Genomic DNA, 16,936 nt, shown 5'->3' with positions numbered 1-16,936 from the left:
CTATCCTGGGTATAATGCTCTGCTCACCCTCATCACATGACCCTCTCTATCCTGGGTATAATGCTCTGCTCACCCTCATCACATGACCCTCTCTATCCTGGGTATAATGCTCTGCTCGCCCTCATCACGTGACCCTCTCTATCCTGGGTATAACGCTCTGCTCGCCCTCATCACATGACCCTCTCTATCCTGGGTATAATGCTCTGCTCGCCCTCATCACATGACCCTCTCTATCCTGGGTATAATGCTCTGCTCACCGTCATCACATGACCCTCTCTATCCTGGGTATAATGCTCTGCTCACCGTCATCACATGACCCTCTCTATCCTGGGTATAATGCTCTGCTCACCCTCATCACATGACCCTCTCTATCCTGGGTACAACGCTTGCCCTCATCACATGACCCTCTCTATCCTGGGTATAACGCTCTGCTCGCCCTCATCACATGACCCTCTCTATCCTGGGTATAATGCTCTGCTCACCCTCATCACATGACCCTCTCTATCCTGGGTATAACGCTCTGCTCGCCCTCATCACATGACCCTCTCTATCCTGGGTATAACGCTCTGCTCGCCCTCATCACATGACCCTCTCTATCCTGGGTATAATGCTCTGCTCGCCCTCATCATGTGACCCTCTCTATCCTGGGTATAACGCTCTGCTCACCCTCATCACGTGACCCTCTCTATCCTGGGTATAATGCTCTGCTCACCCTCATCACATGACCCTCTCTATCCTGGGTATAACGCTCTGCTCACCCTCATCACGTGACCCTCTCTATCCTGGGTATAATGCTCTGCTCGCCCTCATCACGTGATCCTCTCTATCCTGGGTATAACGCTCTGCTCGCCCTCATCACATGACCCTCTCTATCCTGGGTATAACGCTCTGCTCACCCTCATCACATGACCCTCTCTATCCTGGGTATAATGCTCTGCTGACCCTCATCACATGACCCTCTATCCTGGGTATAATGCTCTGCTCACCCTCATCATGTGACCCTCTCTATCCTGGGTATAATGCTCTGCTCGCCCTCATCACATGACCCTCTCTATCCTGGGTATAACGCTCTGCTCGCCCTCATCACATGACCCTCTCTATCCTGGGTATAACGCTCTGCTCGCCCTCATCACGTGACCCTCTCTATCCTGGGTATAACGCTCTGCTCGCCCTCATCACGTGACCCTCTATCCTGGGTATAACGCTCTGCTCGCCCTCATCACATGACCCTCTCTATCCTGGGTATAACGCTCTGCTCGCCCTCATCACATGACCCTCTCTATCCTGGGTATAACGCTCTGCTCGCCCTCATCACATGACCCTCTCTATCCTGGGTATAATGCTCTGCTCGCCCTCATCACGTGACCCTCTCTATCCTGGGTATAATGCTCTGCTCGCCCTCATCACGTGACCCTCTCTATCCTGGGTATAATGCTCTGCTCACCCTCATCACGTGACCCTCTCTATCCTGGGTATAATGCTCTGCTCGCCCTCATCACGTGACCCTCTTTATCCTGGGTATAATGCTCTGCTCGCCCTCATCACGTGATCCTCTCTATCCTGGGTATAACGCTCTGCTCGCCCTCATCACGTGACCCTCTCTATCCTGGGTATAATGCTCTGCTCGCCCTCATCACGTGACCCTCTCTATCCTGGGTATAATGCTCTGCTCGCCCTCATCACGTGACCCTCTCTATCCTGGGTATAATGCTCTGCTCGCCCTCATCACGTGACCCTCTCTATCCTGGGTATAACGCTCTGCTCGCCCTCATCACGTGACCCTCTCTATCCTGGGTATAATGCTCTGCTCGCCCTCATCACGTGACCCTCTCTATCCTGGGTATAATGCTCTGCTCGCCCTCATCACGTGACCCTCTCTATCCTGGGTATAACGCTCTGCTCGCCCTCATCACATGACCCTCTCTATCCTGGGTATAATGCTCTGCTCGCCCTCATCACGTGACCCTCTCTATCCTGGGTATAATGCTCTGCTCGCCCTCATCACGTGACACTCTCTATCCTGGGTATAATGCTCTGCTCACCCTCATCATGTGACCCTCTCTATCCTGGGTATAACGCTCTGCTCGCCCTCATCACATGACCCTCTCTATCCTGGGTATAATGCTCTGCTCGCCCTCATCACGTGACCCTCTCTATCCTGGGTATAATGCTCTGCTCACCCTCATCACATGACCCTCTCTATCCTGGGTATAACGCTCTGCTCACCCTCATCACGTGACCCTCTCTATCCTGGGTATAATGCTCTGCTCGCCCTCATCACGTGACCCTCTCTATCCTGGGTATAATGCTCTGCTCGCCCTCATCACGTGACCCTCTCTATCCTGGGTATAACGCTCTGCTCGCCCTCATCATGTGACCCTCTCTATCCTGGGTATAATGCTCTGCTCACCCTCATCACATGACCCTCTCTATCCTGGGTATAACGCTCTGCTCACCCTCATCACATGACCCTCTCTATCCTGGGTATAATGCTCTGCTCGCCCTCATCACGTGACCCTCTCTATCCTGGGTATAATGCTCTGCTCGCCCTCATCACGTGACCCTCTCTATCCTGGGTATAATGCTCTGCTCACCCTCATCATGTGACCCTCTCTATACTGGGTATAACACTCTGTTTCACCGTTCCTCACATATTTTGATGGCTTGTGCCGACTTGATTGGTTTCACAAACAACATTTTCTGTATTAATAAAAGTTGTTGTAGTTTTCGATGCTTTGTATTGAGCCGAGGTCAGATAAATGTGAAGTTTGGACATCTACTTCTTGGATTGACTTACAGTTTTGGCTTAGAAAACCATAAAAGAAGCTGTAGGGGGGAGTTTCCCAGAAATCATTGTGTGGCGCGCCATCCTTAGCGTGTTTTCTGCATTAAGTCACATGACACATGGAGCGTCGATCACCCGCAGTTCTGTGCACTTTATGTAATCCTGTAAAGAAATCTATATTTATATGTGTGGAGATTTTAAAATAAAACTTTATACCCACAATGGAGTCTTCTGTTCTTGTATCTGTCATCAGGAGGAGTGATTGGCGCAGGTCATGATAACAGAACCAAATAGACAAGTAATGCAGCACTCAGCAGTTTATTTTCTTTATTGCAGCATAATAGTGACAAACAGGAGTAGTAATGGTTAGCGTGCGAGTCGTGGTGCAGGCCGACACTGCTACACCACAACTCTTCAGTGCCCACTCTGCGTTATGTCGCAGTTGAGAAATTGAAAGTTCACTGGTCAGTGCTTTTCTTTTTGTTTCTATGTTTTCAAAGTATGTGCATTTTAACGTGTGAGCACCACAGTGTAGTGCCACCTAGCTAACCCCACTGTTTCCATATTCAGATGCTACTTAGGCATTTCCACCTGCACTAGGTGCTTTTTTCTCCGTATTGTGCCGGTTGTGGTAAAACTCTTTCTGACGTCTGGTCTGAACCTTTGGTAAAGTCAGTCATACAAATCCTGCTCCAAATCCAGACAACATGTTCTGACGTGATTCCAGGGAACATGACGCTCTTACTCATGGAAGCAAGAACAGGCCTGCAATAGTTTTATTGCCCCAGTAATCGAGTTTTATGGGAGAAGATTGACAGATGGAGGAGGAGACTGCTGCTCCCCTTGGCTGCTGAGATGTGACTGGAGATACAAATATCGCTATCCCTAAAATGTTTGTCCATATAAAACCTAACCTTAAAGCATTACTGTCATTTAAACTTCCTTTCCTCCCCCTCCCTTTACATCTACGACTCTCCACACCTTATAATAAATATCCTTACTGTCTCCGTAACAAACTCCTACAAATGGCCTAGTTAAGCAAACACTCATTGTGCCAACAACTTCCATAGGAACTGCCCCTTACACATAATGACCAAAATATACTTCTCTTTCAAGGACATCACTATAAAAACACAAATTATAAAATGGGCCAAACTACACCCAAGGACCAGCATCACTGAGAGCAGAAAATTACAAACATCATATACGGACAAAGATTAGTTTCCACTTATGTAGAGAGTGCAACATCCATGACACTTAATGTAACCACAGGTATAAGAACTAGAGATGAGCAAACTTACAGTAAATTCGATTTGTCACGAACTTCTCGGCTCAGCAGTTGATGGCTTTTCCTGCATAAATTAGTTCAGCTTTCAGGTGCTCCGGTGGCTGGAAAAGGTGGATACAGTCCTAGGAAAGAGTCTCCTAGGACTGTATCCACCTTTTCCAGCCCACGGGAGCACCTGAAAGCTGAACTAATTCATGCAGGAAAAGTCATCAACTGCCGAGCTGAGAAGTTTGTGACGATTCGAATTTACTGTAAATTTGCTCATCTCTAATAAGAACCATCAAATAAGGTCATCGGAATGAGAACATATGGCACCATGTCCAAAAAGTACTTACAGGGACCCCTGACACCCCAAACTCTTGCTAAAAAGCTTTATCAGGGGGCGTGACCTAAACTGGGTTCTGCAGGTGTATATAGATATATAACCCTACAGTCAATGATCACAATATATAAATATACATATATATATATATATATATAGATATATATATATAAATTATTCATCCAGTCGTCACATAACAAATCTAATAGCCAACCTCCCACCTCATGAACAAAGAAAACATTCCGGAATTGTGACGTCACACATATGCGACAAGCAAATTAAAACTGATGCCACTAACCTCAAGTAAGAGTCCAGGTGGTCATGTGATGCACAAGGGTCGGCACAATATCCGCACATTACTCCGTGACTTGCATGATCTCAGGGCCGAGCCTCAAACCGGGGGAGCATGTGCAGAAAGTACAGACAATGGGTGACAACAAAACATACAAGTGAAGGATGTAATTATAGTGCAAGGCGGGGTCCGAATTCATACAAGTGAATGTAATTATAGTGCAAGGCGGGTTCCGAATACATACAAGTGAATGTAATTATAGCGCAATGCGGGGTCCGAATACATACAAGTGAATGTAATTATAGTGCAAGGCGGGGTCCGAATACATACAAGTGAAGAATGTGATTATAGTGCAAGGCGGGGTCTGAATACATACAAGTGAAGAATGGGATTATAGTGCAGGGCGGGGTCGCAGTACATACAAGTGAAGAATGTGATTATAGTGCAGTGGGGGGGTCGGAATACATACAAGTAAAGAATGTGATTATAGTGCAAGGCGGGGTCCAAATACATAAAAGTGGATGTGATTATAGTCCAGGGAGGGGTCCGAATACATACAAGTGAAGAATGTGATTATAGTGCAGGACGGGGTCCGAATACATAGAAGTGAAGAATATGATTATAGTGCAAGGCGGGGTCTGAATACATACAAGTGAATGTAATTATAGCGCAATGCGGGGTCCGAATACATACAAGTGAATGTAATTATAGTGCAAGGTGGGGTCCGAATACATACAAGTGAAGAATGTGATTATAGTGCAAGGCGGGGTCTGAATACATACAAGTGAAGAATGGGATTATAGTGCAGGGCGGGGTCGCAGTACATACAAGTGAAGAATGTGATTATAGTGCAGTGGGGGGGTCGGAATACATACAAGTAAAGAATGTGATTATAGTGCAAGGCGGGGTCCAAATACATAAAAGTGGATGTGATTATAGTCCAGGGAGGGGTCCGAATACATACAAGTGAAGAATGTGATTATAGTGCAGGACGGGGTCCGAATACATAGAAGTGAAGAATATGATTATAGTGCAAGGCGGGGTCTGAATACATACAAGTGAATGTAATTATAGCGCAATGCGGGGTCCGAATACATACAAGTGAATGTAATTATAGTGCAAGGTGGGGTCCGAATACATACAAGTGAAGAATGTGATTATAGTGCAAGGCGGGGTCTGAATACATACAAGTGAAGAATGGGATTATAGTGCAGGGCGGGGTCGCAGTACATACAAGTGAAGAATGTGATTATAGTGCAGTGGGGGGGTCGGAATACATACAAGTAAAGAATGTGATTATAGTGCAAGGCGGGGTCCAAATACATAAAAGTGGATGTGATTATAGTCCAGGGAGGGGTCCGAATACATACAAGTGAAGAATGTGATTATAGTGCAGGACGGGGTCCGAATACATAGAAGTGAAGAATATGATTATAGTGCAAGGCGGGGTCTGAATACATACAAGTGAAGAATGGGATTATAGTGCAGGGCGGGGTCTGAATACATACAAGTGAAGAATGGGATTATAGTGCAGGGCGGGGTCCGAATACATACAAGTGAAGAATGGGATTATAGTGCAGGGCGGGGTCTGAATACATACAAGTGAAGAATGGGATTATAGTGCAGGGCGGGGTCCAAATACATACAAGTGAAGAATATGATTATAGTGCAAGGCGGGGTCCGAATACATACAAGTGAAGAATGGGATTATAGTGCAGGACGGGGTCGTAATACATACAAGTAAAGAATGGGATTATAGTGCAGGGCGGGGTCTGAATACATACAAGTGAAGAATGGGATTATAGTGCAGTTGGGGGGTCGTAATACATACAAGTAAAGAATGAGATTATAGTGCAAGGCGGGGTCTGAATACATACAAATGAAGAATGGGATTATAGTGCAGGGCGGGGTCCAAATACATAAAAGTGGATGTGATTATAGTCCAGGGAGGGGTCCGAATACATACAAGTGAAGAATGTGATTATAGTGCAGGACGGGGTCCGAATACATAGAAGTGAAGAATATGATTATAGTGCAAGGCGGGGTCTGAATACATACAAGTGAAGAATGTGATTATAGTGCAAGGCAGAGTCTGAATACATACAAGTGAAGAATGGGATTATAGTGCAGGGCGGGGTCCGAATACATAGAAGTGAAGAATATGATTATAGTGCAGGGCGGGGTCTGAATACACACAAGTGAAGAATGTGATTATAGTGTAGGGCGGGGTCTATAATCACATTCTTCAATTGTTTGTATTCTGTCCCCCCTGCACTGTCAGTGAAGATTTATGATGGGAAAAAATGGATTTTTATTAAAGACAGGCTAACTTATGTGTTACGTTATGCACTGTGGCCGCACACGCTGGCCATGAGCGCATGGTCCCATTACCTGCTGCTGCCGGCGGGGCATGCGAGCCCTGGTCCGTAACTCTCCAGGTGTTTCTCCTGCCCCCACTTCTGCCTCTCTGCTCAGGCGCGCTTGTCTCCGTCTCCTACGGCGCACGCCGGTGCTTTGAGATTTAAAGGGCCAGTGCGCTCATTAGTGTGATTCACCTGTGGCTCATTGATAAATTCCTCCACCCTCTTTACTTCGCTGCCGGATCTTTGTTGCCTTGAGCCTGAGAGAAAGCATTCCTGTTATTGCCTTACTGTGTATCTGATCCTTTGCTTTGTGATCTGACCTTGCTCCTTGCCACCTGCCTACTGACCATTTGCTACGTTCCTGACTACGCTACTGTGCTGCCTGGCCTGACCTTCTGCTATCCTGACTACGAGCTGCCTTATCCCTCCTGTGCCTCTCATCTTCGCAGCCGCATGTGTGGTCGAGCCATGCCAGGGGTAGTCCATCCCGCTTTGCGGCGGGCTTTGGTGAAAACCAGCGGCACTTTAGATTCCGCTCCCTGGTACGGTTCGAGTCATCTGCCACACAGGTCCAGCGGATCCACATCCACCGGGGTTCCTGTCTTCTAAAACATGAGTGTTACAGTAAGGTCCGGCCATGGATCCCCCTGAGGTACCCCTGCCTGAAGTTGCGGATCTTCCCTCCGTTGTGGTACGTCAGTCGCAGCAGTTGGCCCGACAGGCGCAGCAACTTTCTCAACTTTCATCTATGATGCAACAGATTTTGGCCTTTCAACAGCAACAGGTACCACAAACTGGCCCACTCCCAGCTCCTGCAGTCTCTCTGCCTTTACCTTCCAAGTATGATAGGGATTCCAAGTCATGCAGAGGCTTTGTTACACAGTGCTCCATGCACTTGGAGCTCATGTCTGAACTATTTCCAACAGAACATGCAAAGGTGTCCGGAAAAGCCCTGGCTTGGGCTACACCCCTTTGGGACTGTGGTGACTAGCCTCTGAACTTGCCTGGAATGATGAGGCCCTGTGTGCCACATTCAAAAAAGGACTGTCAAGCAGGATTAAAGATGCCCTCGCAGGATGTGATCCTCCATCTTCTTTGACTGAACTGATCCACTTGGCCACACGCATTGATGTGCATTTTGCTGAGAGACAGGAGGAATTGCGCTTAGAGACGGAACCTGCCTGCCTGACACCCGTGTTTCAACATTCTCCTCTTCAGTTTCCTGCACCACTTGCCGGAGAGGCTATGCAAGTGGATCGTTCTTGTCCTACGCAACAGGAGAGGTCAAGACAACGCAGTGAGAATTTGTGCTTGTATTGTGCTAGCCCAGAGCACTTTCTCAGGGACTGTACAGTTCGTCCGCACCTAGGGTACGTGGGAGAGGCGTCACTGGGTGTGAATACTACCTCTCCATGCTTAACTATTCCTGTACAAGTCTTCGCTTCAGCCAAGTCTTCCTTCAGTGCTACAATATTTTTGAATTCTGGATCAGCAGGTGACTTTATTGATGCTTCTTTGGTCCACAAGTATCATCTTACTCTGCTTGCCAAGCCCTTGTTCATCTCCTCTGTTAATGGACAAAATCTGGACTGTAATGTTCACTTCCGTACTGAATCTCTCGTCATGCAAGTGGGAGTATCACATAAAGAAAAGATTGAATTGTATGTTCTACCACACTGTACTTCTGAGATTCTTCTTGGCCTTCCTTGGCTGCAACGCCATTCCCCGCAACTGGATTGCAGAACTGGAGAAATAATTTGCTGGAGACAATCCTGTCAAAATCTTTGCCTCCAACCAGTTCTGCGTAAAGTTGTTCCTCGTCCTCCTCCTTTACCTGGCCTGCCGCCACCTTACCAAGATTTCTCTGACATTTTCTGCAAGAAACAGGCTGAGTCTCTGCCTCCACATCGTCCTTACGACTGCCCTATTGATCTTCTGCCTGGTACCACTCCTCCTCGTGGGAAGATATACCCTCTATCAGCTCCCGAGACCAAAGCCATGGCTGAGTATATCCAGGAGAATCTCCAAAAGGGATTTACCTGTAAATTCTCTTCTCTTGCTGGAGCTGGTTTCTTTTTTTGTAGAGAAGAAGGATGGCTCACTCCGTCCATGCATTGACTACAAGGGACTTAACAAAATCATGGTCAAGAACCGTTACCCTCTGCCTCTTATCTCAGAACTTTTTGACCATCTACGTGGTGCCAAGGTCTTCTCCAAGTTGGACTTACGAGGAGCATATAACCTCATTTGTATCCAAATGGATGAATGGAAAGCGGCCTTCAATACTCGTTACGGACGTTTTGAGTATCTTGTAATGCCTTTTAGTCCCTGCAATGCTCCAGACATTTTTCAAGAGTTTGTCAATGATATCTTCGGTGATCTTCTCTACACCTGTGTTGTCGTATACCTAGATGACATCCTGATCTTCTCTTCCAACCTAGAGGAGCAGCGTACTTATGTTGGTCTATTTATTCAACGACTATGGAAGAATCATCTCTACGCCAACTTGGAGAAATGCCTGTTCGAGAAAGCTAGTCTTCTGTTTCTTGGCTACATTGTCTCTCATCGGGGCCTGCAGATGGATCCAGATAAATTGTCTGCAGTATTGGATTGGCCTCGTCCTTTGGGCCTTCTCCCGTTTAAAGTCTGCGATTGCCTCTGCTCCCATGCTTACAAGACCTCATCTATTGGAGCCGGTGCCGTTCTCACTCAGAAAAATGCCAAGTGCAAGAGTGTTATTTGTGGGTTCTTCTCCAATACATTCTCTCCTGCTGAGAGGAATTACACCATTGGAGATCGTGAACTCCTCGCTATCAAGCTAGCTTTGGAGGAATGGTGACATTTATTGGTTCTTCTCATCCGGTCAGCATCTACTCCGACCATAAGAATCTTCTATACCTTCAGTCTGCTCAGCGTTTGAACCCCCACCAGGCAAGATGGTCACTGTTCTTTTCTAGATTCAACTTCTTCATTCACTTCCGTCCAACAGACAAGAACATCAGGGCTGATGCTCTCTCCAGGTCCTCTGACATCATTGGTTTGGACTCCGCGCCTAGGCATATTATTCCTCCTGACCGTTTGATTCCTGCCGAGATTCAGTAAGTTCCTCCGGAAAAATCCTTTGTGCCCGCCAGATTGAGACACAAGGTCCTGAAATGGAGTCATTCTTCCTTGACAGCAGGACATCCTGGAATACGCAAGACCCTACTTCTTATTTCCCGGCACTACTGGTGGCCCCATCTTGAACGTGATGTTTCTGATTTTGTTCGGTCCTGTGAAACTTGTGCCTGTGACAAAACTCCTCGACAGAGACCTACAGGACTCTTACAGCCTTTGCCCATTCCAGAGACTCCCTGGTCCCATATCGCCATGGATTTCATCACCGATTTGCCACCATCTCATAATTGCACTGTCATCTGGGTCGCTGTAGATCGGTTTTCCAAGATGGCTCATTTCATTCCTCTACCAGGTCTTCCTTCTGCTCCGCAACTGGTGAAGTACTTCTTGTAGCATGTCTTTTGTTTACACGGTCTTCCTCAGCATATCGTTTCAGATCGAGGTGTGCAGTATGTCTCTAAGTTCTGGCGAGCCCTTTGTAACCATCTGGATATCAATCTGGACTTCTCCTTGGCCTACCACCCTCAGTCCAACGGTCAGGTGGAGAGGATCAATCAAATCCTTGAGACTTATCTTCGGCATTTTGTTTCAGCTCGCTAAGACAATTGGGTCGACCTTCTCCCTGGGCTGAATTCTCTTATAATCGTAAGGATTCAGAGTCCAAGAGGTCGTCCCCCTTTTCTGTTGTCTACAGACTCCATCTCCGTTCTCCTCTTCCTCTCCCAGTCTCCTCCGGTATGCCTGCTGTTGATGAGCTGATCCGTGACTTCTCCACCATCTGGCCCAGACCCGACAGTCGTTATCCCAGGTTTCTACACGCATGAAGGCGCAAGCGGATAAAAGTAGAAGACCTCCTCCATCCTTCTCTCCTGTTGACATGGTGTGGCTTTCATCCAAGTACATCCGCTTCAAGATCCCATGTTGCAAGCTCGGTCCCCGCTACCTTGGTCCCTTCCAGATTCTACAAAAAATCAATCCTTTCTCCTACAAACTCTGTCTACCTGCTACGTTACGTATTCCCAATTCCTTCCACGTCTCTCTCCTCAAGCCTCTATTTTTTTGGGTCGACTGGGAGGGTTACGGTCCTGAGGAAAGATCTTGGGAGCCTGAGGAGAATATCCTGGACCGTGACCTTCTCAGGAGTTTTCTGACTCGTAAAAGGAGGGGGAGACCAAAGGGGGGTACTGTTACGTTATGCGCTCCGGCCACACACGCTGGCCTTTAGTGCATGGTCCCATCACCTGCTGCTGCCCGCTGGGCTGGGACTTGCATCGTGGGACACGCCCACATGCGATCCCCAGTCCGTCACTCACTGGGTGTTTATCCTGCCCCGCCTCTGCCTCTCTGCTCCGGCGCGCGAATCCCCATCCCCTAGGGCGCACGGGCTGGAGCTTTAAGATTTAAAGGGCCAGTGCGCTCATTAACCCCTTAACGACGCAGGACGTATATTTACGTCCTGCGCCGGCTCCCGCGATACGAAGCATCATATCGCGTCGGTCCCGGCGCTTATCAACGGCCGGGACCCGCGGCTAATACCACACATCGCCGATTGCGGCGATGTGCGATATTAATCATTTAGAAGCGGCGGTCAAAGCTGACCGCCGCTTCTAAAGTGACAGTGACCCGGCTGCTCAGTCGGGCTGTTCGGGACCGCCGCGGTTAAATCGCGGCGTCCCGAACAGCTTGCAGGACACCGGGAGGGCCCTTACCTGCCTCTTCGGTGTCCGATCGGCGAATGACTGCTCCATGCCTGAGATCCAGGCAGGAGCAGTCAAGCGCCGATAACACTGATCACAAGCGTGTTAATACACACCTGTGATTTGTGTAGAAGATCAGTGTGTGCAGTGTTATAGGTCCCTATGGGACCTATAACACTGGGAAAAAAAAAGTAAAAAAAAAAGTGTTAATAAAGGTGATTTAACCCCTTCCCAAATAAAAGTTCAAATTACCCCCCTTTTCCCATAACAAAAATAAAACCGTGTAAAAAAATAAACATATGTGGTATCGCCGCGTGTGTAAATGTCCGAACTATAAAAATATATAATTAATTAAACCGCACGGTCAATGGCTTACGCGCAAAAAATTCCAAAGTCCAAAAAAGCGTATTTTGGTCACTTTTTATACCATTAAAAAATGAATAAAAAGTGGTCAAAAAGTCCGATCAAAACAAAAATGATACCGATAAAAACTTCAGATCACGGCGCAAAAAATTTGTGCTCATGCCACCCTGCACGTGGAAAAATAAAAAAGTTATAGGGGTCAGAAGATGACATTTTTAAACGTATAAATTTTCCTGCATGTAGTTATGATTTTTTCCAGAAGTGCGACAAAATCAAACCTATATAAGTCGGGGATCATTTTAACTGTATGGACCTACATAATAATGATAAGGTGTAATTTTTACCGAAATATGCACTGCGTAGAAACGGAAGCCCCCAAAATTACAAAATGGCGTTTTTTCTTCGATTTTGTCGCACAATGATTTTTTTTTCCCGTTTCGCCGTGCATTTTTGGGTAAAATGACTAATGTCACTGCAAAGTAGAATTGGCGACGCAAAAAATAAGCCAATAAATTCCTATAGATCATCCAAAGATGAGCCAAAAAATACCCATTCTTCCCATATACCCTAAGGACGTGAGTTAAAAGTGCAATCTTTATTGTATTGTCGCACGCAATTTATATTAAAATACTAGGAGCCACTGTGATCCACTTTCCTAATAAATGTGAAAAGACCAACTGGTTCAGTATTGGATAATGATTACATCAGATAGCGGTGCCTGCAGAACATCACTAAACTGGATACTTGGACAGATGGCTACCTAAATTAAAATCTTTCACACTGCCCCCCTCGACATGTTTCGCTGGATCACCAGCTTTATCAAGAGGTAAGCGGGCACTGATAAGCCATCATATGGATTTTTAGGTGGAAAATTGAAAGGGTTATGATTTTTAAAAGGTAAGGAGGAAAGTGCAAAAACGGAAAAACCCTGAGTCCTTAAGGGGTTAATGAAATCTGATCCTTTGCTCCGTGACCTGACCTTGCCACCTGCCTACTGACCATTTGCTATGTTTCTGACTACGCTACTGTGCCGCTTGCCCTGACCTTCTGCTATCCTGACTACAAGCTGCCTTATCCCTCCTGTGCCTTGTATCTCCTCAGCCGCCTGTGTGGTTGAGCCGTGCCAGGGGTAGAGACCTGAGTGCCGCCTGACGCAGCAAGTCAATTCCGCTCTGCGGCGGGCTCTGGTGAAAACCAGCAGCACCTTAGACTCCACTGCCTGGTACGGTCCGAGTCATCTGCCACACAGGTCCAGCGGATCCACATCCACCGGGGTTCCTGTCTTCTGAAACGTGAGTGTTACATTATGCTAATTCTTCTTTACTTGCTCACATAGCAGCAAAGGATTAAAACAAAATAAAGTGCAGAAAACTTTGTGCAATCATGCATACAACAAATACAATAACAGCCAATCATATTTGGGTAATACAGTAGAATCTCCTAATAGCGGACACTCACTGGGAATAAAAGTGTTGACTATTGAGAGATGTCCCTTATTGGGAAAAAGGCTCAAAAATCTTTCTTAATTACCAAATACTGTCCTGTACTCACTGCAGAGTGTAATCTATATATATATATATATATATATATATATATATATATATATATATATATATAAAACTCAATGTGTGTGTGTGTATGTATATATGTGTGTATATGTATATATGTGTGTGTATATGTATGTGTATATGTTCCACATAAACGTCCAAACGGCTAAAGATATTAACATGAAACTTGGCACACATGTTACTTATATATCACCAACAAACATAGGATAGGTAATTTAACCCTTACTCACCCCCATTTGCCAGGGGCGTTTTTTTTTTAAGTCCAATTCTAGTGGGAAATATATGTTACTGCATAACTTCCAAACGGCTGGAGATATTTTGATAATACTTGGTCACATGTTCAGTATACAGGCAGGATCAGCAGACAGACTACAAGTCAGGGTCCAGGGGATGAAACAGAGGATAAGTCCAGTATACAGGCAGGATCAGCAGTGTTACGCCGAGCGCTCCGGGTTCCCTGCTCCTCCCCGGAGCGCTCGCAGCGTTCTCCTGTTCGCAGCGCCCCGTCAGACCTGCTGACCGGGTGCGCTGCGATAATGTCCCTAGTCGGGATGCGATGCGGGATGCGCCTGCTCGCGGTGCACACCCCGACCCGCTTACCAGACTCGCTCCCCGTGTGTGCTGTCCCGGCGCGCGCGGCCCCGCTCCCAAGGGCGCGTGCGCGCCGGTTCTTTGCGATTTAAAGGGCTGGTGCGCCACTGATTGGCGCATGGGTTTTAATCAGTGTGTTCACCTGTGTGCTCCCTATATTACCTCACTTCCCCTGCACTTCCTTGCCGGATCTTGTTTCCATTGTGCCAGTGAAAGCGTTCCTTGTGTATCCCTAGCCAGTGTTCTAGACCTCTTGCCGTTGCCCCTGACTACGATCCTTGCTGCCTGCCCTGCCCTTCTGCTACGTCCGACCTTGCTCTTGTCTACTCCCTTGTACCGCGCCTATCTCAGCAGTCAGAGAGGTTGAGCCGATGCCGGTGGATACGACCTGGTTGCTACCGCCGCTGCTAGACCATCCCGCTTTGCGGCGGGCTCTGGTGAATACCAGTAGCAACTTAGAACCGGTCCACCGACACGGTCCACGCCAATCCCTCTCTGGCACAGAGGATCCACCTCCAGCCAGCCGATCCTGACAGTAGATCCGGCCATGGATCCCGCTGAGGTCCCGCTGCCAGTTGTCGCTGACCTTACCACGGGGGTCGCCCAGCAGTCGCAACAGATATCGCAACAAGGCCACCAGCTGTCTCAACTGACCTTGATGCTACAGCAGCTGCTACCACAGCTTCATCAACCATCTCCTCCGCCAGCTCCTGCACCTCCTCCGCAGCGAGTGGCCGCATCCAGCCTCCGTTTATCTTTGCCGGACAAGTTTGATGGGGACTCTAAACTTTGCCGTGGTTTTCTCTCGCAATGTTCCCTGCATTTGGAGATGATGTCAGACCAATTTCCAACAGAAAGGTCAAAGGTGGCTTTCGTGGTCAGTCTTCTGTCTGGGAAAGCCCTATCATGGGCCACACCGCTCTGGGACCGCAATGATCCCGTCACTGCCTCTGTACACTCTTTCTTCACGGAGATTCGAAGTGTCTTCGAGGAACCAGCCCGAGCCTCTTCTGCCGAGACTGCCCTGCTGAACCTGGTCCAGGGTAATTCTTCTGTAGGCGAGTACGCCATCCAATTCCGTACTCTCGCCTCCGAATTGTCCTGGAATAAGGAGGCCCTCTGCGCGACCTTCAAAAAAAGGCCTATCCATTAACATCAAAGATGTGCTGGCCGCACGAGAAATCCATGCTAACCTGCATGAACTTATTCATCTGGCCACCCGCATTGACATGAGTTTTTCCGAAAGGCGTCAGGAGCTCCGCCAGGATATGGACTTTGTTCGCACGAGGCGGTTTCTCTCCCCGGCTCCTCTCTTCTCTGGTCCGCTGCAATCTGTTCCTGTGCCTTCCGCCGTGGAGGCTATGCAAGTAGACCGATCTCGCCTGACACCTCAAGAGAGGACACGCCGCCGCAATGAGAACCTATGCCTGTACTGTGCCAGTACCGAACACTTCTTGAAGGATTGTCCTATCCGACCTTCACGTCAGGAAAGACGCACTCCGACTCCGCACAAAGGTCAGACAGCTCTAGGTGTGAACTCTGCTTCTCCACGTCTTACTGTGCCTGTCCGGATTTCTTCTTCTAACTTCTCCTTCTCAGCTGTGGCCTTCTTGGATTCCGGATCTGCAGGAAATTTTATTTTGGCCTCTTTCGTTAACAGGTTCAACATCCCAGTGACCAGTCTCGCCAGACCCCTCTACATCGCCTCTGTTAATGGTGAAAGATTGGACTGTACTGTGCGTTACCGCACAGAACCCCTCTTAATGTGCATTGGACCTCATCACGAAAAGATTGAATTTCTGGTACTTTCTAACTGCACATCTGAAATTCTTCTTGGACTACCTTGGCTGCAACGCCATTCCCCTACCCTTGACTGGACCACCGGGGAGATCAAGAACTGGGGTACTTCTTGCCACACAAAATGCCTTATGTCTGCTCCCAGTCCTGCCAGTAAAAACCCTATGGCTCCTCCGATACCAGGTCTTCCCAAGGCCTATCTGGAATATGCTGATGTTTTTTGCAAAAAACAAGCTGAGACTTTGCCCCCTGTCTCTTATCTCGGAACTCTTCGACCACCTACGTGGCGCCAACATCTTTACCAAATTGGATTTAAGAGGTGCATATAATCTCATCCGCATCAGGGAAGGGGACGAGTGGAAGACCGCGTTTAACACCAGAGATGGACACTTTGAATATCTGGTTATGCCCTTTGTGCTTTGCAACGCCCCTGCTGTCTTCCAGGACTTTGTAAATGAAATTTTTCGTGATTTATTATATACCTGTGTTGTGGTCTACCTGGATGATATTTTGATCTTTTCTTCTAACCTAGAAGAACACCGCCGGCATGTCCGCATGATTCTTCAGAGACTCCGGGACAATCAGTTATATGCCAAGATGGAGAAATGCCTCTTTGAATGCCAATCTCTTCCCTTCCTAGGATATTTAGTCTCTGGCCAGGGACTCCAAATGGACCCGGACAAACTATCAGCCGTGTTGGATTGGCCACGCCCCTCCGGACTCCGAGCTATCCAACGTTTCTTGGGGTTTGCC

The sequence above is a fragment of the Hyla sarda genome, unplaced genomic scaffold (genome assembly GCF_029499605.1).
Source record: "Hyla sarda isolate aHylSar1 unplaced genomic scaffold, aHylSar1.hap1 scaffold_1343, whole genome shotgun sequence".
Classification (NCBI taxonomy): domain Eukaryota; kingdom Metazoa; phylum Chordata; class Amphibia; order Anura; family Hylidae; genus Hyla; species Hyla sarda.
The sequence above is the reverse complement of the archived record's forward strand: the minus strand, read 5'-3'. Positions refer to the sequence as shown.